Here is a 27,382-nt window from a genome sequence, read left to right on the forward strand (position 1 = left end):
TCCCTAGGGTCTTGAATGCTCATACTCGTTGGCATGGTGCCAGTCGGGTGCTTCCTTTCTTGCGCTCGGAGCTCTAAAGCGTGGATCGGTCTCAGCAGGTTGCGGTCGGTTCTTTTTGCGGCGTTCTTTTGGGCTGCTTTGGCAGCTCTGCTCTCTAGCTGTCCGTTCTCTCAGACTGGGAGTTCTTCCCCGCATCTTGATGTTCCTAGGTCTTGATGACAGGCTTCTGGCGCATCCATCATCTCGGTTTTGACAGTACCATCTTGTAACAGGCTGTTAAGTTGGACTCCTCGGGGTCTGCCGTACAGCCTCCTTGCCTCAGTGGTTTGGACGCTGTAGGTCATCTTGCCGGATGGCACCTCCCATCCGGGGGTCATTCTTCTTGCTGAGAGTTTTCTCTCTGAATCACCTTGTCTGTACTGTTCTGTCTTGTGTTGGTCTGTGCACAGGTGTGTTTGGCTTGGAGCTGCTCTGCCCGGGGCTGTAGAGTCAGGGGTAGGTGGAACAGCGATAAGAGTCTATGGGTGAAATGTTGATTGGCCTTAATTGAATGGGCAAGGGTTGTACAGTCATCTGGGATCGAGTAGGCATTGGTGGGCTGTGTGGACAGCAACGTTGAGATTTCTTTACGGAAATGATTGTAGGCTTGTGGCAGAGGCTGTTGAGGGGTGGTGAAGTGGATTTGAGTCTCTAAGGTGTTGAGGCTTGCATGTGATGGGCTTAAAGTTTGGCCCTGGGTTTTTTGTTTTTGTTTTTTTAAAAATGGCTGGTTGTAGCTGGAGTACTGGTATTCCTAGATGGAATCAAGATCTCTGGAGTTGTTAAGCTCTTGCTCTGCATCCAGGCTGACTCATTCAATGTGGGGTTTTATTCGGATGCAGAGAGACAAGATGCATGCCCCAGAGCGACGGAGGAGGGGAGCGGAGCGCCGTAAGGAGGTGGGTCTGTGAGTGGAATCAGAGGGCAGATGCGGCCGGTGGCTCTATGACTAGCTGATAGGGTTCTTTTTTTCTTTTATTTGGAAGGTGCGAAGCAAGGAGCGAAGTGGGCCATCAGCACCAGAGGTGTCTCGGGCAAGGTGAGCCGTGACTACTGGGTTAAAGGAACCGTTCCTTTGGAGGTGTCGCATTGTTGGCAAATTTGCAAGCATCCCTTGCTTGTTTTTTGCAGGCAGTACGCATGCTTTGACGTGGCAAGCTCTTGATGACAGAGCGGGTTAGTTGAGCAGCCAAGGTAAAGGAGAGGGAGTTGGGAATCGGTCCGGGCAGGCTGAGGTTTCGGGCGGCCTCTCAGCATGCGTCTTATGCTTTGGTTTTTGCAGGTGGCGCACGCAGCCTCAGAGGAGCCATGCCACAGGCCAATGAGGAGTTTGAGAAGGTGAGGTGATTGTGGGCTGTGCCAGTGTTGAATATCGAAGTATTAGGTGGTTGCTTGGTTAAGCGTTTACCTTCTGTTTTGCAGGCGCTGTGAGGGCCACCTTTGGAATGGGATGAGCATTTGAGGTGAGCTGTGGATTAGGGAGGAGGAGAATGGGCCTGGTGAGTCTCACGACTGCTATGCTAATTTTGTGCGTCTTGCTGTCTCGGGTACCGTGAGTGCTGATGGCCGCAGGGTCTGAGTCTGGAATGAGCAGGTAAGCATAACGCTGTGGTGTGTGTGATTAAGTGGGGGGTTGGGAAAGTAGTTGGTGTTGGCTGATGGGTTACTTACTGCCTCTTCTGATTTTGTTGCCTTTTTTTTTTTTTTTGTCTTCACTGCAGATGATGAAGAGGAACCTGGCGACTGCCGGATTGTCCCAGTTAGCCCATGTGATTTTTGCGGAGGATGGATTCGTACCCTCGGCCCTCTGAAAGTTAAGTTGAGGGACCCGGGCTGGGGAGAGGCTGGGAGGGAGGGACACAGCTGGGAATTGCCGGGAGGGGTTTTAAAGTGAGAGTAGGAGGGCAGGGCTGTCCAGGAGCAGTCCTGTTTGGGCAGATGAAGGGAGCGGGTTGCTTTTGAGCCCGAGAGCAGCGTGTGCCGGGCAGGGCAGTTCCAGCCTGTGTCCGTGGTGGTGTGTAGTTTGTGTAGTCTGTCTTGTGCACCTTCGATCTTCCTCGGGTCTCAATGCCATCATCAGTCTTTGCGCTCAGGGAGCGCGGCGTGCGCTTCGGGCACCGTCCCTAGGGTCTCGAATGCCCTTACTCATCAGCACTGTGCCAGTCGGGTGCTCCTTTTCTTGCGCTCGGAGCTCTAAAGCGTGGATCTGTCTCAGCGGTTTCCGGTCGGTCCTCTTTTGCGGCGCTCTTCCGGGCTGCTTTGGCAGCTCTGCTCTCTAGCCGTCCGTTTTCTCGGACTGGGACTTCTTCCCTGCATCCTGACATCCTTAGGTCTCGACGCCAGGCTTCTGGCGCATCCATCATCTTGGTTTTGACGGGCTTGATCTTGTAACGGGCCCTTACTTTTGCCTCCTCTTCTTTGGGGCTGTCGTAGAGCCTCCTCGCTTTGTGGTTTTGGGCGCTGTAGGTCAATTTGCCGGATGGCGCCTCCCGTCCGGGGGTCGTCATTCTTCTTGCTGAGAGTTTTCTCTCTCTTTGAATCGCCTTGTTGGTAGTGTTCCGTGTTGTGTGTGTTTGTGCACGGGTGTGTTTGGCTTGGAGCTGCTCTGCCCGGGGCTGTAGAGTCAGGGGTAGGTGGAACAGCGATAAGAATCTACGGGTGAAACGTCGATGTGCCTAGTTTGTCAGCATTGAGGGTTAAATGATTTTTGAGTCATTGCATGTCAGTAGGGGAGTGGATTGCAAGTGGATTGTGAGGTAGACTATAGTAAGGCAGTAAGTGGGCATGGGTGTTAATATTTGTTTATGTGGACACTTTGCGGTAAGCTTCTAGAAATGGTGAAGGCATTGAGGTTTTTGTTTCTGGAATAGGTGCGAAGCAGGAGCGTGGAGCTGTGGAGGATTTTTTTATGCCGAGGGTGAAGTTTGTATTCAAGAGTTTTGTGTGTTGGTTTTGCAGGTGATCACGGGGCACGAGGCGTTTGAAGGAACCTTGCGTTTAGGCGATGTGGCTGCTACGGAGGTTGGACTGTGACAAGTGCCACTATGAAAGCTAAGTGTCTGGTTGAAAATCTATGTATGGTGCAGATGGCGCGTGTTGAAGCGTTGCTGTAACGGAAGGGCAGTTTGTGGGGAGGTTGGGCTGGGGCCAGGGGTTTTGCAGGAAGGGTGCTTTTTGAGGCCCCGGGTGCTGCGGGTAAGGGGCGATGGCCCCTTGACACCCTTTGGCGGCGGGATGGGTTAGTTGAGAGCGAGGGCTAGTGTGCGTGTGATCTGAATGAGTGGTGTGTTGTGAATGTGCGTAACGTTGTAGGGTTATGTGGTTTAGCTTTTTAGTGGTCTCTTGCAGGGTGGAGGTAGAGATGTTTGTTAGGCAATTCGGAAAAAATAAAATACAATTAGAATAAAAAAACCCCGCTGGGTGGCTTTTTTTTTTTTTTTTTTCCCTCCGGTCCCGGCTGCTCTGTGGGACAGTGGTCACGGCCAATGTTTGGATGGGGGTCAGGCTTGGGCCGGGGTTCTGGCAGGCAGGGCGATTTTTTTTCAAGGCTCCCAGGAACAGAGCTCCCGTGGAGCGCTCCCCTGGAACCTGGTAATCGCCACCGAGCGCAGGGAATTAGGTTGGTCTGCGGCTGGTCTTTGGAAGACAGTTGAGGATTTTGCGGGCGAAGGGTGGGGGGAGCTGGACTAGATGGCCAGCATGGAGTAGGCCAGGGTTGTAAAGTGGGTGAGTGTAACTTTATTATTCCATGGTGTGTTTGTAAAATATTGAGGTGATCTAATGCTATTTATAATTTTTATGTCTAAGTGTGGAAGTGGACAGTGTGTGAAGAGGAGTGGAGCTCACTTGTTTTTTGCTTGGGAACAGGGATGGTGGAGGTAACGTCACCTCGGGCAGTAAAACTTCTGGACGGGTAGCGACGGACATAAGGGCAGTGAGGAACGTGGACAAGACTGATAGGGTGGAAAAAGCTCTGTAAAACGTTGAAATTACATAAAATATTAAAAAAAAGAAGTAATAGAATATGGCACTGCTGCTGAGTGTAAGTAAAGAAGTTTTTAATTAAAAAAATTTAAAAAATTTAGTATCACAGCAGACGTCATTTCCTAGTGCATCTTTTGAAGTTGCGATTGTAAAAATGTATTACAAAACTTTGAAGTTGGTATTGTAAAACTTAAATTTAAAACAAAACCGCACTAGCCGCTGGCTCAGTCTCTGGGAGTAAAGAGCTATAAGATGAAGTTAAACAATTTACTCCCAGGGCAGAAACCATTTTCCACGGCAAGGTTGCAGTAGGGCAGTGCTTTAACTTTAAAATGTGCAGTACTGCTGTGCTTAACTCTGTCAAAGGCAAGGGCTCGGAGGTCAAAGGTCGTGGGGCTCGGAGGCCATAGGTCACCAGGCCCAGGGGTCAAAGCTCAGGGGGTCAGGGGTCTAAAGTCACTAAGGTCAAAGGTCGCCGGGGTCAGGGGGGCAAAAGCGCAAAGGTTGAAGGGTCAAGCTCAAAGGTCAGGGGTGGGGGTCAAGGGTCACCAAGTCAGGGTCAAAGCTCGTGGGGTCAGGGGTCACAGGGGTCTGGGGTCAAATGTCACCGGGGGCAGGGGTGAAATATCAAAGGTCACTGGGTCGGGGTAAAAGGTCACAGGGTCAAAGATCAGAGCCCATGGGGTTACGGTCAAAGGTCACCGGGGTCGGGGTAAAAGCTCAAAGGTTCAAGGGTCGAGCTCAAAGGTCACAGACCACCAAGTCCGGATCAAAGCTCACGGGGTCAGGGGGCCAAAGGTCACGGGGCGGGGGTTAAAGGTCAAAGCTCACGGGGTCAGGGGTGGCCGAGGTCTGGGGTGAAATGTCACCGGGGGAGGGTCAAAGGGCACGGGTCAGGGGGCCAAAGGCCACGGGTCAAAGGCCAAAGGCCACGGGGTCAAAGGTCACAGGAGCAGGGGGTCAAAGGTCGGGGATCAGTGGTCAAAGGCCAAGGGGTCGGGGTCAAAGGTCGCGGGCCAAAGGTCAAGGGGTCGGAGTCAAAGGTCAACGGGCCAAAGGTCAAAGGTCAGGGGGTCAAAGGTCGGGGTCAAAGGTCGCGGGCCAAGGGGTCGGGGTCAAAGGTCGCGGGCCAGAGGCCAAAGGTCAAGGGGTCGGGTCAAAGGTCACGGGCCAGAGGTCAAAGGTCAGGGGGTCGGGGGTCAAAGGTCACGGGCCAGAGGTCAAAGGTCAAGGGGTCGGGGTCAAAGGTCACGGGCCAAAGGTCAAAGGTCACAGGGTCGGGGCCAAAGGTCAAGGGGTCGGGGGTCAAAGGCCAAGGGGTCGGGGTGAAAGGTCACGGGGTCAAAGGCAAGGGGTCGGGGGTCAAAGGTCACAGGGGCGGGGCCAAAGGTCACGGGGCCGGGGTCAAAGGTAATTGGGTCAAAGATCACCTGGCAGGGGTCAAAGGGCACCAGGCTAGGGGGCAAAGGTCTTTGGGGTCAAAAGTTCAAAGGTTACCACACCAGAGGGTCAAAAGGTCAACTGTCAGGGTCAAAGGTCACCGACAAGAAGTCAAAGGTCACCCGCCGGGGGTCAAAGGGTCACCGGGTGAAAAGGGCCATCGGGTCAAAGGTCACAGCATGGGTTCGCAGCCTCAAAGGTCACGGTGTCAGGGATCACAGTCTCATGGCTCAGGGCCAGGGGTTAGAGGTCAACTTCCCCAGTTGATATACTGGCTGGGACATCATATGGTATGGAATACCCCTTTGGCTCGTTTGGCTCAGCTGTCTGCACCCCCAGCCTCCACTGCCAGGGCAGTAGGAGAAGCTGAAACATCCTTGACTTAGTATGAACGCTGCCTAGTGACAACTAAATCATCAGTCTTTTATCAACATTAGTGTCATGTTAAATGCAAACTACAGCACTATACCGGCTACTAGGAAGGAAATTATCTCTATTCTAGCCAAAACCAGGAAATTCCCTCTGCTCTTTACCTCATTTCTTGCCAAAATTTCTACCTATGCCTCCCTCTATCTGGCTCCCTCTTCCTCTTCTTTATTTCTTCTCACGCTTTCCTTTACCCTGTCGGCTTTAAAAGTTTCTTTATAGGTACGTCTCTCTCCAGCTCCCCGGCCTTATTTTTTAATTTGCGTCCATGCGAATCGTACCCCGTCGCTTTTTGAATTTTTTTTCCCCTATTTCTCCCTCTGTCTTCCTCCCTGTCCCTGGTTGCAAATTGTTTCCTGTTTCCCGTACCCCGCTGCTTTCTCGTTTGTTTCTATGTATCCCCCAGGCCATCTCCCTGCCTTTATTTCTTCATGTTTTCCTATCTGTCTTGTACCCTATTGCTTTTCAAGCTTTATTTCTATGTCCCCCTCCGTCCAGCTCACCGTTCCTATTTTGGAATCCCTCCCTTGAGCTGGGGAAGGGTCTGCCCAGGCACGCCCACCCGAGGGAGCTGACGAAGGTGAACCGTCCGAGGAGGGAATCCAAGGGGGTCCCGCAGGCAGCCACGTCCAGCAAGGAACAGCCAGCCCCCGCGGCAAGGAAGGATCCCTCCGAGCCATCCCAGACAGAGCGCGCCGGCCGCGCGCACGAGCCACCGGGAAGCCTCGCGGGAGAGGAGCGTCGAGGCGCCTGCCGCCGAGGCAGAGAGAAAAGCATCGGGGCGGTGAAGGTCTCCCGCCGGCGCCGGGAGCTGCGGAGAGTCGCGCATTCTGTCGCGTGCATCCCGCTCCATCTCTGCCACCCTTCCCCAGATCTCTGTTCGCCTCCCTGCCTGTCCCTCCTTCCGTCTCTCTCTCCACCGGCCCACCTGCCCGCCTGGCTCCCAAAAACTTGTTACTCTTCTGCCAACTCTGCCCCGTAGCGCTTCATCTGTAATATTTTTTTTTTTTTCCTACGATTCCCTCTCTGTGGCTCCCTATTTTTTACTGCTTTCCCACGTTTCTTGTACCCAGTTGCATTTTAATTTCTCTTTCTCCATTTTTCCTAGCAATGGCTTTCAGCTGAGTGGCAGCCATACCGGCGTCTCCTTCTGAGGCCGATGCCCACCGCTTCGGTAGCCTTCTCGAGCTGGGAAGGGGGGGCGGGGGCTGCGCCCTACCCGCACGAACTGCCACGCCATGCCCTTTCTGACACGACACGCCCTGCTTGCCACGCTCCCGGTTGCTGGCGCTCCTCAGGGCCCTTTAAATCTTCCGCGGTTGCCCCTGGCAATGCCCAAGCCGCGTCAGCCTCTCTCACGAGAGCTGCCGGCTCTGCGCTGTCCCTCTGCTCTTCCCCGGGGCTCCCGGGCCTCGGGAACCTCCCGGTCCGCCTCAATCTAGCGCTTAGCCGCCAACTTACCATTGCGTCTGCTGACCTCGCCGGTGACTGATGTGATTTTAATAACTACATTGTTATTGCATTTAATGAGCTAGTTTCTTACCTAGTTTAGAAAGACATCTATCGTTTTCTATCTACACGCCAGAAAAATTAAGTTTAATTCATTACCTGGTCACATTGCCGATGCAATAGTTGTAGCTGTAGTGCAGGAGCAAGTAGTGTCATTTCCTGGGGGGGGTTACTTTCTCTGTTCAGGGTCTCATTTGCTGTAAATTTAAGGCAGGTGAGAGCAGTGCTGCTGCTCCTCCAGCTGACTTTATAACTGCTGGTGGTTTGCCCTTCCCCTTTCCCAGGTGATTGTGCTAAGGGTGGTGGGCGGAGCCTCGGGGTATTTGAGCCACAGCCTCTGCTGAGGGAGGAGCTCCTTGTGCTCCTGGGTTTCTCTGGTGTTGGTGCTCAGCTCTTGCTTGAGTCCTTTGCAGCTTTTGAGCTGGCTCAGCCCTTTGGGAAGAGCTGTCTGCCTGAGGTAAGAGCTTCAGGACCAGTCAAGGTTCAGCAGCCCGTGTGGTAGAAAGTAACGCTTGTATGCAGCTTTTTTTTTTGTTTGTTTTCCTTTCTTTTTTTTCAGGTCAGTAATTTTGTTTTGAGTGTTCGGGGGTAGAAAGATGGTTTAGTAGTATGCATTGTTTAGTTTTGGTTTTTTTTTTTTTAAATTCTTCATGCATTGTGTTTTCCTGGAATTCCCAACTTTATTGAAAAAGGAACCTTGTTTTTTTCCACCAGTTCTGCTGTATGCTGTGTAAGTTGCTGATATCTCTCTTAACGGGACCGATGGTGACATTGTTTAGCAGGGGTTAGGGTGAGCGTCTTGTATGCATCTGTATATGGAGATTTAGTATTTCTGAAGAAAGCAGAAGGGCCGTGAAGCACAATGCCTTTCAGGGTCTGGGATGCCTCGTCGCCTTTCCTCCTTGCCCACAGAATGCCCCGTTGTCCCTAGAATCTTTGCAGCTCGTGGCAGGCCCCTCGTAGATTACAAGCCTTGGGACTTGACTTTATTTTGTGGGCATGTAGCAGAGCTCAGGGTCTCTGTGAAACTGTAGGTTAGGAGGTGCCTCCAGAATTTGGGATGTGGCTCAGAAGAGCGGCTCCTGAGGAGTAGCCACTGAAGGGGGTTCAGGGGCGCGAATGGAGGGCAGGAGGCGTCAGGAAGCAGTGGGGTTCCTTTCCTGACGGTTGAGGAGAAGAAAAGGGGTTTCTAAAGTTTTGGGACTGCTGGGGAAAGGGAGGAGGGTTCACCAGCCCTTCTCAGATGAGTTTTGCAGTTGGATTTGGATGTCATAGCATCGTAGAGTGGTTTGGGTTGGAAGGGACCATAAAGAGCCTCTAGTTCCTACCCCACCCCCGCAATGGGTAGGGACGCCTTCCGCGAGACCAGGTTGCTCAAAGCCCCATCTGACCTGGCCTTGAATGCTTCCAGGGAGGGAGCATCCGCAGGTTCTCTGGGCGACGCGTTCCAGTGCCTCGCCACCCCTAGTGAGAAACGTCTTCCTAATACCTAAACTAAATGTACCCTCCTTAGGACTGAAGTCGTTACCGCCTTGTCCTATTGCTGTACACCCTTGTAAAAAGTCCCTCTGCAGGTTTCTTATAGGCACCCTTTACGTACCGTGAAGTCTGCTCTAAGGTCTCCTGCAAAGCTGCATGCCGGTGAGGGGTCCGAGAAGGCGAGGCGGTCGTCGGCCGGGTCGGTGTTGAATAGCGAAGTATTATGGGGCTGCTCGGTTAAGCATTTACCTTCTGTTTTGGAGGCGCTGTGTGGGCTATCTTTGAATTGGGTGAGCGTTTGAGGTGAGCTGTGGATTAGTGAGGAGGAGCGTGGGGCCGATGACTTCTCATGAGCGCCACGCTAACTCGGTGTCTCTTGGTACCTTAGGTACCACGAGTGACGACGGCTGCAGGGTCTGACTCTGGAATGAGCGGGGAAGCGAACGCGGTGGCACTTGTGAGGAGGGGGGAGTTGGGGAAGTAGTTGGCGTTGGCCAGTGGGACGCTTACTGCCTTTTCTGATTTGGGTTTTTTTTGTTTGTTTGTTTTTTTCATTGCAGATGTTGAAGAGCACTGTGTCCCCTTGAGGAACATCCCAGTTAGCCCGTGTGGTTTTGTGGAGGGTGGGTTCGGACCCTCGGCCCTCTGAAAGCTAAGTTGAGGGACCCGGGCTGGGGAGAGGCTGGGAGGGAGGGACACAGCTGGGAATTGCCGGGAGGGGTTTTAAAGTTAGCGCAGGAGGGCAGGGCTGTCCAGGAGCAGTCCTGTTTGGGCAGATGAAGGGAGCGGGTTGCTTTTGAGCCCGAGAGCAGCGTGTGCCGGGCAGGGCAGTTCCAGCCCGTGTCCGTGGTGGCGTGTAGTTTGTGTAGTCTGTCTTGTGCGCCTTCGATCTTCCTCGGGTCTCGATGCCATCATCAGTCTTTGCGCTCAGGGAGCGCGGCGTGCGCTTCGGGCACCGTCCCTAGGGTCTCGAATGCCCTTACTCATCGGCACTGTGCCAGTCGGGTGCTCCTTTTCTTGCGTTCGGAGCTCTAAAGCGTGGATCTGTCTCGGCGGGTTGCGGTCGGTCCTCTTTTGCGGCGCTCTTCCGGGCTGCTTTGGCAGCTCTGCTCTCTAGCCGTCCGTTTTCTCGGACTGGGACTTCTTCCCCGCATCCTGACATCCTTAGGTCTCGACGCCAGGCTTCTGGCGCATCCATCATCTTGGTTTTGACGGGCTTGATCTTGTAACGGGCCCTTACTTTTGCCTCTTCTTCTTTGGGGCTGTCGTAGAGCCTCCTCGCTTTGTGGTTTTGGGCGCTGTAGGTCAATTTGCCGGATGGCGCCTCCCGTCCGGGGGTCGTCATTCTTCTTGCCGAGAGTTTTCTCTCTCTTTGAATCGCCTTGTTGGTAGTGTTCTGTGTTGTGTGTGTTTGTGCACGGGTGTGTTTGGCTTGGAGCTGCTCTGCCCGGGGCTGTAGAGTCAGGGGTAGGTGGAACAGCGATAAGAATCTACGGGTGAAACGTCGATGTGCCTAGTTTGTCAGCATTGAGGGTTAAATGATTTTTGAGTCATTGCATGTCAGTAGGGGAGTGGATTGCAAGTGGATTGTGAGGTAGACTATAGTAAGGCAGTAAGTGGGCATGGGTGTTAATATTTGTTTATGTGGACACTTTGCGGTAAGCTTCTAGAAATGGTGAAGGCATTGAGGTTTTTGTTTCTGGAATAGGTGCGAAGCAGGAGCGTGGAGCTGTGGAGGATTTTTTTATGCCGAGGGTGAAGTTTGTATTCAAGAGTTTTGTGTGTTGGTTTTGCAGGTGATCACGGGGCACGAGGCGTTTGAAGGAACCTTGCGTTTAGGCGATGTGGCTGCTACGGAGGTTGGACTGTGACAAGTGCCACTATGAAAGCTAAGTGTCTGGTTGAAAATCTATGTATGGTGCAGATGGCGCGTGTTGAAGCGTTGCTGTAATGGAAGGGCAGTTTGTGGGGAGGTTGGGCTGGGGCCAGGGTTTTTGCAGGCAGGGTGCTTTTCGAGGCCCCGGGTGCTTTTCGAGGCCCCGGGTGCTGCGGGTAAGGGGCGATGGCCCCTTGACACCCTTTGGCGGCGGGATGGGTTAGTTGAGAGCGAGGGCTAGTGTGCGTGTGATCTGAATGAGTGGTGTGTTGTGAATGTGCGTAACGTTGTAGGGTTATGTGGTTTAGCTTTTTAGTGGTCTCTTGCAGGGTGGAGGTAGAGATGTTTGTTAGGCAATTCGGAAAAAATAAATACAATTAGAATAAAAAAACCCCGCTGGGTGGCTTTTTTTTTTTTTTTTTTTTTTCCTTCCCCCTCCGGTCCCGGCTGCTCTGTGGGACAGTGGTCACGGCCAATGTTTGGATGGGGGTCAGGCTTGGGCCGGGGTTCTGGCAGGCAGGGCGATTTTTTTTCAAGGCTCCCAGGAACAGAGCTCCCGTGGAGCGCTCCCCTGGAACCTGGTAATCGCCACCGAGCGCAGGGAATTAGGTTGGTCTGCGGCTGGTCTTTGGAAGACAGTTGAGGATTTTGCGGGCGAAGGGTGGGGGGAGCTGGACTAGATGGCCAGCATGGAGTAGGCCAGGGTTGTAAAGTGGGTGAGTGTAACTTTATTATTCCATGGTGTGTTTGTAAAATATTGAGGTGATCTAATGCTATTTATAATTTTTATGTCTAAGTGTGGAAGTGGACAGTGTGTGAAGAGGAGTGGAGCTCACTTGTTTTTTGCTTGGGAACAGGGATGGTGGAGGTAACGTCACCTCGGGCAGTAAAACTTCTGGACGGGTAGCGACGGACATAAGGGCAGTGAGGAACGTGGACAAGACTGATAGGGTGGAAAAAGCTCTGTAAAACGTTGAAATTACATAAAATATTAAAAAAAAGAAGTAATAGAATATGGCACTGCTGCTGAGTGTAAGTAAAGAAGTTTTTAATTAAAAAAATTTAAAAAATTTAGTATCACAGCAGACGTCATTTCCTAGTGCATCTTTTGAAGTTGCGATTGTAAAAATGTATTACAAAACTTTGAAGTTGGTATTGTAAAACTTAAATTTAAAACAAAACCGCACTAGCCGCTGGCTCAGTCTCTGGGAGTAAAGAGCTATAAGATGAAGTTAAACAATTTACTCCCAGGGCAGAAACCATTTTCCACGGCAAGGTTGCAGTAGGGCAGTGCTTTAACTTTAAAATGAGCAGTACTGCTGTGCTTAACTCTGTCAAAGGCAAGGGCTCGGAGGTCAAAGGTCGTGGGGCTCGGAGGCCATAGGTCACCAGGCCCAGGGGTCAAAGCTCATGGGGTCAGGGGTCTAAAGTCACTAAGGTCAAAGCTCACGGGGTCAAAGGTCGCCGGGGTCAGGGGGGCAAAAGCGCAAAGGTTGAAGGGTCAAGCTCAAAGGTCAGGGGTGGGGGTCAAGGGTCACCAAGTCAGGGTCAAAGCTCGTGGGGTCAGGGGTCACAGGGGTCTGGGGTCAAATGTCACCAGGGGCAGGGGTGAAATATCAAAGGTCACTGGGTCGGGGTAAAAGGTCACAGGGTCAAAGATCAGAGCCCATGGGGTTACGGTCAAAGGTCACCGGGGTCGGGGTAAAAGCTCAAAGGTTCAAGGGTCGAGCTCAAAGGTCACAGATCACCAAGTCCGGATCAAAGCTCACGGGGTCGGGGGCCAAAGGTCACGGGGCGGGGGTTAAAGGTCAAAGCTCACGGGGTCAGGGGTGGCCGAGGTCTGGGGTGAAATGTCACCGGGGGAGGGTCAAAGGGCACGGGTCAGGGGGCCAAAGGCCACGGGTCAAAGGCCAAAGGCCACGGGGTCAAAGGTCACAGGGGCAGGGGGTCAAAGGTCGGGGATCAGCGGTCAAAGGTCAAGAGGTCGGGGTCAAAGGTCGCGGGCCAAAGGTCAAGGGCTCGGGGTCAAAGGTCAGCGGGCCAGAGGTCAAAGGTCAAAGGTCACGGGCCAGAGGTCCAAGGTCAAGGGGTCGGGGGTCAAAGGCCACGGGCCAAAGGTCAAGGGGGTCGGGGTCAAAGGTCACGGGCCAGAGGTCAAAGGTCAAGGGGTCGGGGTCAAAGGTCACGGGCCAAAGGTCAAAGGTCACAGGGTCGGGGCCAAAGGTCAAGGGGTCGGGGGTCAAAGGCCAAGGGGTCGGGGTGAAAGGTCACGGGGTCAAAGGCAAGGGGTCGGGGGTCAAAGGTCACAGGGGCGGGGCCAAAGGTCACGGGGCCGGGGTCAAAGGTAATTGGGTCAAAGATCACCTGGCAGGGGTCAAAGGGCACCAGGCTAGGGGGCAAAGGTCTTTGGGGTCAAAAGTTCAAAGGTTACCACACCAGAGGGTCAAAAGGTCAACTGTCAGGGTCAAAGGTCACCGACAAGAAGTCAAAGGTCACCCGCCGGGGGTCAAAGGGTCACCGGGTGAAAAGGGCCATCGGGTCAAAGGTCACAGCATGGGTTCGCAGCCTCAAAGGTCACGGTGTCAGGGATCACAGTCTCATGGCTCAGGGCCAGGGGTTAGAGGTCAACTTCCCCAGTTGATATACTGGCTGGGACATCATATGGTATGGAATACCCCTTTGGCTCGTTTGGCTCAGCTGTCTGCACCCCCAGCCTCCACTGCCAGGGCAGTAGGAGAAGCTGAAACATCCTTGACTTAGTATGAACACTGCCTAGTGACAACTAAATCATCAGTCTTTTATCAACATTAGTGTCATGTTAAATGCAAACTACAGCACTATACCGGCTACTAGGAAGGAAATTATCTCTATTCTAGCCAAAACCAGGAAATTCCCTCTGCTCTTTACCTCATTTCTTGCCAAAATTTCTACCTATGCCTCCCTCTATCTGGCTCCCTCTTCCTCTTCTTTATTTCTTCTCACGCTTTCCTTTACCCTGTCGGCTTTAAAAGTTTCTTTATAGGTACGTCTCTCTCCAGCTCCCCGGCCTTATTTTTTAATTTGCGTCCATGCGAATCGTACCCCGTCGCTTTTTGAATTTTTTTTCCCCTATTTCTCCCTCTGTCTTCCTCCCTGTCCCTGGTTGCAAATTGTTTCCTGTTTCCCGTACCCCGCTGCTTTCTCGTTTGTTTCTATGTATCCCCCAGGCCATCTCCCTGCCTTTATTTCTTCATGTTTTCCTATCTGTCTTGTACCCTATTGCTTTTCAAGTTTTATTTCTATGTCCCCCTCCGTCCAGCTCACCGTTCCTATTTTGGAATCCCTCCCTTGAGCTGGGGAAGGGTCTGCCCAGGCACGCCCACCCGAGGGAGCTGACGAAGGTGAACCGTCCGAGGAGGGAATCCAAGGGGGTCCCGCAGGCAGCCACGTCCAGCAAGGAACAGCCAGCCCCCGCGGCAAGGAAGGATCCCTCCGAGCCATCCCAGACAGAGCGCGCCGGCCGCGCGCACGAGCCACCGGGAAGCCTCGCGGGAGAGGAGCGTCGAGGCGCCTGCCGCCGAGGCAGAGAGAAAAGCATCGGGGCGGTGAAGGTCTCCCGCCGGCGCCGGGAGCTGCGGAGAGTCGCGCATTCTGTCGCGTGCATCCCGCTCCATCTCTGCCACCCTTCCCCAGATCTCTGTTCGCCTCCCTGCCTGTCCCTCCTTCCGTCTCTCTCTCCACCGGCCCACCTGCCCGCCTGGCTCCCAAAAACTTGTTACTCTTCTGCCAACTCTGCCCCGTAGCGCTTCATCTGTAATATTTTTTTTTTTTTCCTACGATTCCCTCTCTGTGGCTCCCTATTTTTTACTGCTTTCCCACGTTTCTTGTACCCAGTTGCATTTTAATTTCTCTTTCTCCATTTTTCCTAGCAATGGCTTTCAGCTGAGTGGCAGCCATACCGGCGTCTCCTTCTGAGGCCGATGCCCACCGCTTCGGTAGCCTTCTCGAGCTGGGAAGGGGGGGCGGGGGCTGCGCCCTACCCGCACGAACTGCCACGCCATGCCCTTTCTGACACGACACGCCCTGCTTGCCACGCTCCCGGTTGCTGGCGCTCCTCAGGGCCCTTTAAATCTTCCGCGGTTGCCCCTGGCAATGCCCAAGCCGCGTCAGCCTCTCTCACGAGAGCTGCCGGCTCTGCGCTGTCCCTCTGCTCTTCCCCGGGGCTCCCGGGCCTCGGGAACCTCCCGGTCCGCCTCAATCTAGCGCTTAGCCGCCAACTTACCATTGCGTCTGCTGACCTCGCCGGTGACTGATGTGATTTTAATAACTACATTGTTATTGCATTTAATGAGCTAGTTTCTTACCTAGTTTAGAAAGACATCTATCGTTTTCTATCTACACGCCAGAAAAATTAAGTTTAATTCATTACCTGGTCACATTGCCGATGCAATAGTTGTAGCTGTAGTGCAGGAGCAAGTAGTGTCATTTCCTGGGGGGGGTTACTTTCTCTGTTCAGGGTCTCATTTGCTGTAAATTTAAGGCAGGTGAGAGCAGTGCTGCTGCTCCTCCAGCTGACTTTATAACTGCTGGTGGTTTGCCCTTCCCCTTTCCCAGGTGATTGTGCTAAGGGTGGTGGGCGGAGCCTCGGGGTATTTGAGCCACAGCCTCTGCTGAGGGAGGAGCTCCTTGTGCTCCTGGGTTTCTCTGGTGTTGGTGCTCAGCTCTTGCTTGAGTCCTTTGCAGCTTTTGAGCTGGCTCAGCCCTTTGGGAAGAGCTGTCTGCCTGAGGTAAGAGCTTCAGGACCAGTCAAGGTTCAGCAGCCCGTGTGGTAGAAAGTAACGCTTGTATGCAGCTTTTTTTTTTGTTTGTTTTCCTTTCTTTTTTTTCAGGTCAGTAATTTTGTTTTGAGTGTTCGGGGGTAGAAAGATGGTTTAGTAGTATGCATTGTTTAGTTTTGGTTTTTTTTTTTTTTAAATTCTTCATGCATTGTGTTTTCCTGGAATTCCCAACTTTATTGAAAAAGGAACCTTGTTTTTTTCCACCAGTTCTGCTGTATGCTGTGTAAGTTGCTGATATCTCTCTTAACGGGACCGATGGTGACATTGTTTAGCAGGGGTTAGGGTGAGCGTCTTGTATGCATCTGTATATGGAGATTTAGTATTTCTGAAGAAAGCAGAAGGGCCGTGAAGCACAATGCCTTTCAGGGTCTGGGATGCCTCGTCGCCTTTCCTCCTTGCCCACAGAATGCCCCGTTGTCCCTAGAATCTTTGCAGCTCGTGGCAGGCCCCTCGTAGATTACAAGCCTTGGGACTTGACTTTATTTTGTGGGCATGTAGCAGAGCTCAGGGTCTCTGTGAAACTGTAGGTTAGGAGGTGCCTCCAGAATTTGGGATGTGGCTCAGAAGAGCGGCTCCTGAGGAGTAGCCACTGAAGGGGGTTCAGGGGCGCGAATGGAGGGCAGGAGGCGTCAGGAAGCAGTGGGGTTCCTTTCCTGACGGTTGAGGAGAAGAAAAGGGGTTTCTAAAGTTTTGGGACTGCTGGGGAAAGGGAGGAGGGTTCACCAGCCCTTCTCAGATGAGTTTTGCAGTTGGATTTGGATGTCATAGCATCGTAGAGTGGTTTGGGTTGGAAGGGACCATAAAGAGCCTCTAGTTCCTACCCCACCCCCGCAATGGGTAGGGACGCCTTCCGCGAGACCAGGTTGCTCAAAGCCCCATCTGACCTGGCCTTGAATGCTTCCAGGGAGGGAGCATCCGCAGGTTCTCTGGGCGACGCGTTCCAGTGCCTCGCCACCCCTAGTGAGAAACGTCTTCCTAATACCTAAACTAAATGTACCCTCCTTAGGACTAAAGTCGTTACCGCCTTGTCCTATTGCTGTACACCCTTGTAAAAAGTCCCTCTGCAGGTTTCTTATAGGCACCCTTTACGTACCGTGAAGTCTGCTCTAAGGTCTCCTGCAAAGCTGCATGCCGGTGAGGGGTCCGAGAAGGCGAGGCGGTCGTCGGCCGGGTCGGTGTTGAATAGCGAAGTATTATGGGGCTGCTCGGTTAAGCATTTACCTTCTGTTTTGGAGGCGCTGTGTGGGCTATCTTTGAATTGGGTGAGCGTTTGAGGTGAGCTGTGGATTAGTGAGGAGGAGCGTGGGGCCGATGACTTCTCATGAGCGCCACGCTAACTCGGTGTCTCTTGGTACCTTAGGTACCACGAGTGACGACGGCTGCAGGGTCTGACTCTGGAATGAGCGGGGAAGCGAACGCGGTGGCACTTGTGAGGAGGGGGGAGTTGGGGAAGTAGTTGGCGTTGGCCAGTGGGACGCTTACTGCCTTTTCTGATTTGGGTTTTTTTTGTTTGTTTGTTTGTTTTTTTCATTGCAGATGTTGAAGAGCACTGTGTCCCCTTGAGGAACATCCCAGTTAGCCCGTGTGGTTTTGTGGAGGGTGGGTTCGGACCCTGGGCCCTCTGCAAGCTAAGTTGAGGGACCCGGGCTGGGGGGAGGCTGGGAGGGAGGGACACAGCTGGGAATTGCCGGGAGGGGTTTTAAAGTGAGAGTAGGAGGGCAGGGCTGTCCAGGAGCAGTCCTGTTTGGGCAGATGAAGGGAGCGGGTTGCTTTTGAGCCCGAGAGCAGCGTGTGCCGGGCAGGGCAGTTCCAGCCTGTGTCCGTGGTGGTGTGTAGTTTGTGTAGTCTGTCTTGTGCGCCTTCGATCTTCCTCGGGTCTCAATGCCATCATCAGTCTTTGCGCTCAGGGAGCGTGGCATGCGCTTCGGGCGCCGTCCCTAGGGTCTCGAATGCCCTTACTCATCGGCACTGTGCCAGTCGGGTGCTTCTTTTCTTGCGCTCGGAGCTCTAAAGCGTGGATCTGTCTCGGCGGGTTCCGGTCGGTCCTCTTTTGCGGCGCTCTTCCGGGCTGCTTTGGCAGCTCTGCTCTCTAGCCGTCCATTTTCTCGGACTGGGACTTCTTCCCCGCATCCTGACATCCTTAGGTCTCGACGCCAGGCTTCTGGTGCATCCATCATCTTGGTTTTGACGGGCTTGATCTTGTAACGGGCCCTTCCTTTTGCCTCTTCTTTGGGGCTGTCGTAGAGCCTCCTCGCTTTGTGGTTTTGGGCGCTGTAGGTCAATTTGCCGGATGGCGCCTCCCGTCCGGGGGTCGTCATTCTTCTTGCCGAGAGTTTTCTCTCTCTTTGAATCGCCTTGTTGGTAGTGTTCCGTGTTGTGTGTGTTTGTGCGCGGGTGTGTTTGGCTTGGAGCTGCTCTGCCCGGGGCTGTAGAGTCAGGGGTAGGTGGAACAGCGATAAGAATCTACGGGTGAAACGTCGATGTGCCTAGTTTGTCAGCATTGAGGGTTAAATGATTTTTGAGTCATTGCATGTCAGTAGGGGAGTGGATTGCAAGTGGATTGTGAGGTAGACTATAGTAAGGCAGTAAGTGGGCATGGGTGTTAATATTTGTTTATGTGGACACTTTGCGGTAAGCTTCTAGAAATGGTGAAGGCATTGAGGTTTTTGTTTCTGGAATAGGTGTGAAGCAGGAGTGTGGAGCTGTGGAGGAGTTTTTTATGCCGAGGGTGAAGTTTGTATTCAAGAGTTTTGTGTGTTGGTTTTGCAGGTGATCACGGGGCACGAGTCGTTTGAAGGAACCTTGCGTTTAGGCGATGTGGCTGCTACGGAGGTTGGACTGTGACAAGTGCCACTATGAAAGCTAAGTGTCTGGTTGAAAATCTATGTATGGCGCAGATGGCGCGTGTTGAAGCGTTGCTGTAATGGAAGGGCAGTTTGTGGGGAGGTTGGGCTGGGGCCAGGGTTTTTGCAGGCAGGGTGCTTTTTGAGGCCCCGGGTGCTGCGGGTAAGGGGCGATGGCCCCTTGACACCTTTTGGCGGCTGGATGGGTTAGTTGAGAGCGAGGGCTAGTGTGCGTGTGATCTGAATGAGTGGTGTGTTGTGAATGTGCGTAACGTTGTAGGGTTATGTGGTTTAGCTTTTTAGTGGTCTCTTGCAGGGTGGAGGTAGAGATGTTTGTTAGGCAATTAGGAAAAAATAAAATACAATTAGAATAAAAAAACCCCGCTGGGTGTGTTTTTTTTTTTTTTTTTCCCCTCCGGTCCCGGCTGCTCTGTGGGACAGTGGTCACGGCCAATGTTTGGATGGGGGTCAGGCTTGGGCCAGGGTTTTGGCAGGCAGGGCGATTTTTTTTCAAGGCTCCCAGGAACAGAGCTCCCGTGGAGCGCTCCCCTGGAACCTGGTAATCGCCACCGAGCGCAGGGAATTAGGTTGGTCTGCGGCTGGTCTTTGGAAGACAGTTGAGGATTTTGCGGGCGAAGGGTGGGGGGAGCTGGACTAGATGGCCAGCATGGAGTAGGCCAGGGTTGTAAAGCAGGTGAGTGTAACTTTATTATTCCATGGTGTGTTTGTAAAATATTGAGGTGATCTAATGCTATTTATAATTTTTATGTCTAAGTGTGGAAGTGGACAGTGTGTGAAGAGGAGTGGAGCTCACTTGTTTTTTGCTTGGGAACAGGGATGGTGGAGGTAACGTCACCTCGGGCAGTAAAACTTCTGGACGGGTAGCGACGGACATAAGGGCAGTGAGGAATGTGGACAAGACTGATAGGGTGGAAAAAGCTCTGTAAAACGTTGAAATTACATAAAATATTAAAAAAAAAAGTAATAGAATATGGCACTGCTGCTGAGTGTAAGTAAAGAAGTTTTTAATTAAAAAAATTTAAAAAATTTAGTATCACAGCAGACGTCATTTCCTAGTGCATCTTTTGAAGTTGCGATTGTAAAAATGTATTACAAAACTTTGAAGTTGGTATTGTAAAACTTAAATTTAAAACAAAACCGCACTAGCCGCTGGCTCAGTCTCTGGGAGTAAAGAGCTATAAGATGAAGTTAAACAATTTACTCCCAGGGCAGAAACCATTTTCCACGGCAAGGTTGCAGTAGGGCAGTGCTTTAACTTTAAAATGTGCAGTAGTGCTGTGCTTAACTCTGTCAAAGGCAAGGGCTCGGAGGTCAAAGGTCGTGGGGCTCGGAGGCCATAGGTCACCAGGCCCAGGGGTCAAAGCTCAGGGGGTCAGGGGTCTAAAGTCACTAAGGTCAAAGGTCGCCGGGGTCAGGGGGGCAAAAGCGCAAAGGTTGAAGGGTCAAGCTCAAAGGTCAGGGGTGGGGGTCAAGGGTCACCAAGTCAGGGTCAAAGCTCGTGGGGTCAGGGGTCACAGGGGTCTGGGGTCAAATGTCACCGGGGGCAGGGGTGAAATATCAAAGGTCACTGGGTCGGGGTAAAAGGTCACAGGGTCAAAGATCAGAGCCCATGGGGTTACGGTCAAAGGTCACCGGGGTCGGGGTAAAAGCTCAAAGGTTCAAGGGTCGAGCTCAAAGGTCACAGATCACCAAGTCCGGATCAAAGCTCACGGGGTCAGGGGGCCAAAGGTCACGGGGCGGGGGTTAAAGGTCAAAGCTCACGGGGTCGGGGTGGCCGAGGTCTGGGGTGAAATGTCACCGGGGGAGGGTCAAAGGGCACGGGTCAGGGGGCCAAAGGCTACGGGCCGAAGGCCACAGGGTCAAAGGTTACAGGGGCAGGGGGTCAAAGGTCGGGGATCAAAGGTCAAGGGGTCGGGGTCAAGGGGTCGCGGGCCAGAGGTCAAGGGGCCGGGGCCAAAGGTCAAAGGTCAAGGGGTCGGGTCAAAGGTCATGGACCAAAGGTCAAAGGTCAAGGGGTCAGGATCAAAGGTCGTGGGCCAGAGGTCAAAGGTCAAGGGCTCGGGGTCAAAGGCCACGGGGTCGGGGGTCAAAGGTCAAGGGGTCGGGGTCAAAGGTCAAGGGCCAGAGGTCAAAGGTCACGGGTCGGGGTCAAAGGTCAAAGGTGTCTGGGTCAAAGGTCAAGGGCCAGAGGTCAAAGGTCAAGGGGTCGAGGTCAGGGGGTCAGGGTCAAAGGTCACGGGCCAGAGGTCAAAGGTCAAGGGGTCGGGGGTCAAAGGTCAAGGGCTCGGGGTCAAAGGTCAAGGGCTCGGGGTCAAAGGTCACGGGCCAGATGTCAAAGGTCAGGGGCCGGGGTCAAAGGTCAAAGGGGTCGGGGTCAAAGGTCACGGACCAAAGGTCAAAGGTCACGGGTCGGGGTCAAAGGTCGTGGGGTCGGGGTCAAAGGTCAACGGACCAGAGGCCAGAGGTCAAAGGGGTCGGGGTCAAAGGTCACGGGCCAAAGGTCAAGGGGTCGGGGTCAAAGGTCACGGGGTCGGGGGTCAAAGGTCACGGGGCCGGGGTCGAAGGTAGTTGGGTCAAAGATCACCTGGCAGGGGTCAAAGGGCACCAGGGTAGGGGGCAAAGGTCTTTGGGGTCAAAAGTTCAAAGGTTACCACACCAGAGGGTCAAAAGGTCAACTGTCAGGGTCAAAGGTCACCGACAAGAAGTCAAAGGTCACCTGCCGGGGGTCAAAGGGTCACCGGGTGAAAAGGGCCATTGGGTCAAAGCTCACAGCATGGGTTCGCAGCCTCAAAGGTCACGGTGTCAGGGATCACAGTCTCATGGCTCAGGGCCAGGGGTTAGAGGTCAACTTCCCCAGTTGATATACTGGCTGGGACATCATATGGTATGGAATACCCCTTTGGCTCGTTTGGCTCAGCTGTCTGCACTCTCAGCCTCCACTGCCAGGGCAGTAGGAGAAGCTGAAACATCCTTGACTTAGTATGAACACTGCCTAGTGACAACTAAATCATCAGTCTTTTATCAACATTAGTGTCATGTTAAATGCAAACTACAGCACTATACCAGCTACTAGGAAGAAAATTATCTCTATTCTAGCCAAAACCAGGAAATTCCCTCTGCTCTTTACCTCATTTCTTGCCAAAATTTCTACCTATGCCTCCCTCTATCTGGCTCCCTCTTCCTCTTCTTTATTTCTTCTCACTCTTTCCTTTACCCTGTCGGTTTTAAAAGTTTCTTTATAGGTACATCTCTCTCCAGCTCCCCGGCCTTATTTTTTAATTTGCGTCCATGGGAATCGTACCCCGTCGCTTTTTGAATTTTTTTTTCCCTATTTCTCCCTCTGTCTTCCTCCCTGTCCCTGGTTGCAAATTGTTTCCTGTTTCCCGTACCCCGCTGCTTTCTCGTTTGTTTCTATGTATCCCCCAGTCCATCTCCCTGCCTTTATTTCTTCATGTTTTCCTATCTGTCTTGTACCCTATTGCTTTTTAAGTTTTATTTCTATGTCCCCCTCCGTCCAGCTCACCGTTCCTATTTTGGAATCCCTCCCTTGAGCTGGGGAAGGGTCTGCCCAGGCACGCCCACCCGAGGGAGCTGACGAAGGTGAACCGTCCGAGGAGGGAATCCAAGGGGGTCCCGCAGGCAGCCACGTCCAGCAAGGAACAGCCAGCCCCCGCGGCAAGGAAGGATCCCTCCGAGCCATCCCAGACAGAGCGCGCCGGCCGCGCGCACGAGCCACCGGGAAGCCTCGCGGGAAAGGAGCGTCGAGGCGCCTGCCGCCGAGGCAGAGAGAAAAGCATCGGGGCGGTGAAGGTCTCCCGCCGGCGCCGGGAGCTGCGGAGAGTCGCGCATTCTGTCGCGTGCATCCCGCTCCATCTCTGCCACCCTTCCCCAAATCTCTGTTCGCCTCCCTGCCTGTCCCTCCTTCCGTCTCTCTCTCCACCGGCCCACCTGCCCGCCTGGCTCCCAAAAACTTGTTACTCTTCTGCCAACTCTGCCCCGTAGCGCTTCATCTATAATTTTTTTTTTTTTTCTACGATTCCCTCTCTGTGGCTCCCTATTTTTTACTGCTTTCCCACGTTTCTTGTACCCAGTTGCATTTTAATTTCTCTTTCTCCATTTTTCCTAGCAATGGCTTTCAGCTGAGTGGCAGCCATACCGGCGTCTCCTTCTGAGGCCGATGCCCACCGCTTCAGTAGCCTTCTCGAGCTGGGAAGGGGGGGCGGGGGCTGCGCCCTACCCGCACGAACTGCCACGCCATGCCCTTTCTGACACGACACGCCCTGCTTGCCACGCTCCCGGTTGCTGGCGCTCCTCAGGGCCCTTTAAATCTTCCGCGGTTGCCCCTGGCAATGCCCAAGCCGCGTCAGCCTCTCTCACGAGAGCTGCCGGCTCTGCGCTGTCCCTCTGCTCTTCCCCGGGGCTCCCGGGCCTCGGGAACCTCCCGGTCCGCCTCAATCTAGCGCTTAGCCGCCAACTTACCATTGCGTCTGCTGACCTCGCCGGTGACTGATGTGATTTTAATAACTACATTGTTATTGCATTTAACGAGCTAGTTTCTTACCTAGTTTAGAAAGACATCTATCGTTTTCTATCTACATGCCAGAAAAATTAAGTTTAATTCATTACCTGGTCACATTGCCGATGCAATAGTTGTAGCTGTAGTACAGGAGCAAGTAGTGTCATTTCCTGGGGGGGGGGGTTACTTTCTCTGTTCAGGGTCTCATTTGCTGTAAATTTAAGGCAGGTGAGAGCAGTGCTGCTGCTCCTCCAGCTGACTTTATAACTGCTGGTGGTTTGCCCTTCCCCTTTCCCAGGTGATTGTGCTAAGGGTGGTGGGCGGAGGCTGGGGCTATTTGAGCCACAGCCTCTGCTGAGGGAGCTCCTTGTGCTCCTGGGTTTCTCTGGTGTTGGTGCTCAGCTCTTGCTTGAGTCCTTTGCAGCTTTTGAGCTGGCTCAGCCCTTTGGGAAGAGCTGTCTGCCTGAGGTAAGAGCTTCAGGACCAGTCAAGGTTCAGCAGCCCGTGTGGTAGAAAGTAACGCTTGTATGCAGCTTTTTTTTTTGTTTGTTTTCCTTTCTTTTTTTTCAGGTCAGTAATTTTGTTTTGAGTGTTCGGGGGTAGAAAGATGGTTTAGTAGTATGCATTGTTTAGTTTTGTTTTTTTTTTTTAAATTCTTCATGCATTGTGTTTTCCTGGAATTCCCAACTTTATTGAAAAAGGAACCTTGTTTTTTTCCACCAGTTCTGCTGTATGCTGTGTAAGTTGCTGATATCTCTCTTAACGGGACCGATGGTGACATTGTTTGTCAGGGGTTAGGGTGAGCGTCTTGTATGCATCTGTATATGGAGATTTAGTATTTCTGAAGAAAGCAGAAGGGCCGTGAAGCACAATGCCTTTCAGGGTCTGGGATGCCTCGTCGCCTTTCCTCCTTGCCCACAGAATGCCCCGTTGTCCCTAGAATCTTTGCAGCTCGTGGCAGGCCCCTCGTAGATTACAAGCCTTGGGACTTGACTTTATTTTGTGGGCATGTAGCAGAGCTCAGGGTCTCTGTGAAACTGTAGGTTAGGAGGTGCCTCCAGAATTTGGGATGTGGCTCAGAAGAGGGGCTCCTGAGGAGTAGCCACTGAAGGGGGTTCAGGGGCGCGAATGGAGGGCAGGAGGCGTCAGGAAGCAGTGGGGTTCCTTTCCTGACGGGTGAGGAGAAGAAAAGGGGTTTCTAAAGTTTTGGGACTGCTGTGGAAAGGGAGGAGGGTTCACCAGCCCTTCTCAGATGAGTTTTGCAGTTGGATTTGGATGTCATAGCATCGTAGAGTGGTTTGGGTTGGAAGGGACCATAAAGATCCTCTAGTTCCTACCCCACCCCCGCAATGGGTAGGGACGCCTTCCGCGAGACCAGGTTGCTCAAAGCCCCATCTGACCTGGCCTTGAATGCTTCCAGGGAGGGAGCATCCGCAGTTTCTCTGGGCAACGCGTTCCAGTGCCTCGCCACCCCTAGTGAGAAACGTCTTCCTAATACCTAAACTAAACGTACCCTCCTTAGGACTGAAGTCGTTACCGCCTTGTCCTATTGCTGTACACCCTTGTAAAAAGTCCCTCTGCAGGTTTCTTATAGGCACCCTTTACATACCGTGAAGTCTGCTCTAAGGTCTCCTGCAAAGCTGCATGCCGGTGAGGGGTCCGAGAAGGTGAGGCGGTCGTCGGCCGGGTCGGTGTTGAATAGCGAAGTATTATGGGGCTGCTCGGTTAAGCATTTACCTTCTGTTCTGGAGGCGCTGTGTGGGCTATCTTTGAATTGGGTGAGCGTTTGAGGTGAGCTGTGGATTAGTGAGGAGGAGCGTGGGGCCGATGACTTCTCACGAGCGCCACGCTAACTCGGTGTCTCTTGGTACCTTAGGTACCACGAGTGACGACGGCTGCAGGGTCTGACTCTGGAATGAGCGGGGAAGCGAACGCGGTGGCACTTGTGAGGAGGGGGGAGTTGGGGAAGTAGTTGGCGTTGGCCAGCGGGATGCTTACTGCCTTTTCTGATTTGGTTTTTTTTTGTTTGTTTGTTTTTTTTATTGCAGATGTTGAAGAGCACTGTGTCCCCTTGAGGAACATCCCAGTTAGCCCGTGTGGTTTTGTGGAGGGTGGGTTCGGACCCTGGGCCCTCTGCAAGCTAAGTTGAGGGACCCGGGCTGGGGAGAGGCTGGGAGGGAGGGACACAGCTGGGAATTGCAGGGAGGGGTTTTAAAGTTAGCGCAGGAGAGAGGGCTGCCCCAAAGCAGTCGCCTTTGCGCAGGCGAAGGGAGCGAGTTGCTTTTCAGCACGAGACCAGTGTGTGCCGGGCAGGGCAGTTCCAGCCCGTGTCCGCGGTGGCGTGTAGTTTGTGTAGTCTGTCTTGTGCGCTTAGACCTTCCTCGGGTCTCGACGTCCTCGTTGCGCTTTACGCCGGGGGAGCGTGGCATGCGCTTTAGGCGCCGTCCCTAGGGTCTCGAATGCTCTTACTCATCGGCCCAGTGCCAATCGGGCGCTTCTTTTCTTGCGCTCGGAGCTCTAAAGCATGGATCGGTCTCGGCGGGTTGCGGTCGGTTCTTTTTGTGGCGTTCTTTCGGGCTGCTTTGGCAGTTTTCTCGGACTGGGAGTTCTTCCCCGCATCTTGATGTTCCTAGGTCTTGATGACAGGCTTCTGGTGCATCCATCATCTCTGTTTTGACAGTACTGTCTTGTAACAGGCTGTTACGTTGGACTCCTTGGGGTCTGCCGTACAGCCTCCTTGCCTCAGTGTTTTGGACGCTGTAGGTCGTCTTGCCAGATGGCCCCTCCCATCCGGGAGTCATTCTTCTTGCCGAGAGTTTTCTCTCTGAATCACCTTGTCTGTACTGTTCTGTCTTGTGTTGGTCTGTGCACAGGTGTGTTTGGCTTGGAGCTGCTCTGCCCGGGGCTGTAGAGTCAGGGGTAGGTGGAACAGAGATAAGCGTCTATGGGTGAAATGTTGATTGGCCTTCATTGTTTAGGCAAGGGTTGTACAGTCATGTGGGATCGAGCAGGCATTGGTGGGCTGTGTGGACAGCAACGTTGAGATTTCTTTACGGAAATGATTGTAGGCTTGTGGCAGAGGCTGTTGAGGGGTGGTGAAGTGGATTTGAGTCTCTAAGGTGTTGAGGCTTGCATGTGATGGGCTTAAAGTTTGGCCCTGGGTTTTTTGTTTGTTTTTTCTTTTAGAATGGCTGGTTGTAGCTGGAGTACTGGTATTCCTAGGTGGAATCAAGATCTCTGGAGCTGTTAGGCTCTTGCTCTGTATCCAGGCTGACTCGTTTAATATGGGGTTTTATTCAGATGCGGAGAGACGAGATGCGTGCCCCAGAGTGACGGAGGAGGGGAGCGGAGCGCCGTAAGGAGGTGGGTCTGTGAGTGGAATCAGAGGGAAGATGCGGCCGGTGGCTCTGTGACTAGCTGATAGGGTTCTTTTTTTCTTTTATTTTGAAGGTGCGAAGCAAGGAGCGAAGCGGGCCATCGGTACCGGAGGTGACTCGGGCAAGGTGAGCCGTGAGTAATGGGTTGAAGCAATCATTTCTTTGGTGGTGTTGTATTGTTAGCAGAGTTGGAAGCATCCCTCTTCATTTGTGCTTTGCAGGCGGTACGCAGGCCTCGATGTGGCAAGCTGTCAATGGCAGAGGCGGGGCGTGTGAGTGGCTGAGGTAAAGGAGTGGGAGATGGGAATCGGTCTGGGCAGGCTGAGGTTTTGGGCGGCCTCTCAGCATGCGTCTTCTGCTTTGGTTTTTGCAGGTGGCACGCGCAGCCTCGGAGGGGTGAAGCCACAGAGTGATGAGCAGTCTGAGAAGGTGAGGTGGTTGTTGGCCGTCTCGGTGTTGAATAGCTAAGTGGCTGGCTAGTTCAACATTTACCTTTTCTTTTGCAGGTGCTGTGTGGGCTACCTTTGGAATTGGATGAGCGTTTGAGGTGAGCTGTGGATTAGGGAGGAGGAGTGCGAGGCCGGTGACTTCTCATGAGCGCCATGCTAACTTGGTGCATGTTAGGTATGATGAGCGATGATGGCTGCAGGGTGTGACTCTGGAATGTGCAGGTAAGTGTAACACCGTGGTGTGCGTGATTAAGTGGGGACTTGAGAAAGTAACTGGCGTTGTCCAATGTGATGCTTACTCTCGTCTCTGGTTGTGTTGTTGTTTGTTTGGTCTTTTTTTTTTCTTTTTATTGCAGATGACGAAGAAGTATGTGTTGCCTGGAGGACCATCCTGGTTTACCTTGTGTGGGTTTTGCTGAGGATGGATTCGGCCCCTCGGCCCTCTGAAAGTTAAGTTGAGGCACCAGGCCTGTGGAGAGGCTGGGAGGGAGGCACAAAGTTGGGAATTGCTGGGAGGGGTTTTAAGGTTAGTGCAGGAGAGAGTGCTATCCTAAAGCAGTCGCCTTTGTGCAGGCGAAGGGAGCGAGTTGCTTTTCAGCATGAGAC

At 53.0% G+C, this 27,382-nt stretch overlaps 1 long non-coding RNA gene across 2 annotated transcripts; it reads left to right on the forward strand.

The window, feature by feature from the left end:
* The first annotated feature begins 50 nt into the window (after positions 1 to 50).
* LOC138690221 (uncharacterized) lies at positions 51 to 26,900 on the forward strand. 2 transcript variants are annotated; one of them, XR_011329032.1, is made up of 3 exons: positions 51 to 1,233; positions 1,322 to 1,377; positions 26,834 to 26,900. It is a non-coding gene; the product is annotated as an uncharacterized lncRNA (long non-coding RNA). The 2 variants fall into 2 exon arrangements; XR_011329031.1 differs by lacking the exon at positions 26,834 to 26,900 and adding an exon at positions 1,462 to 2,148.
* Positions 26,901 to 27,382: the final 482 nt, after the last annotated feature.

The sequence above is a fragment of the Haliaeetus albicilla genome, chromosome 20, assembly GCF_947461875.1.
Source record: "Haliaeetus albicilla chromosome 20, bHalAlb1.1, whole genome shotgun sequence".
In the NCBI taxonomy this organism is placed as follows: Eukaryota; Metazoa; Chordata; class Aves; order Accipitriformes; family Accipitridae; genus Haliaeetus; species Haliaeetus albicilla.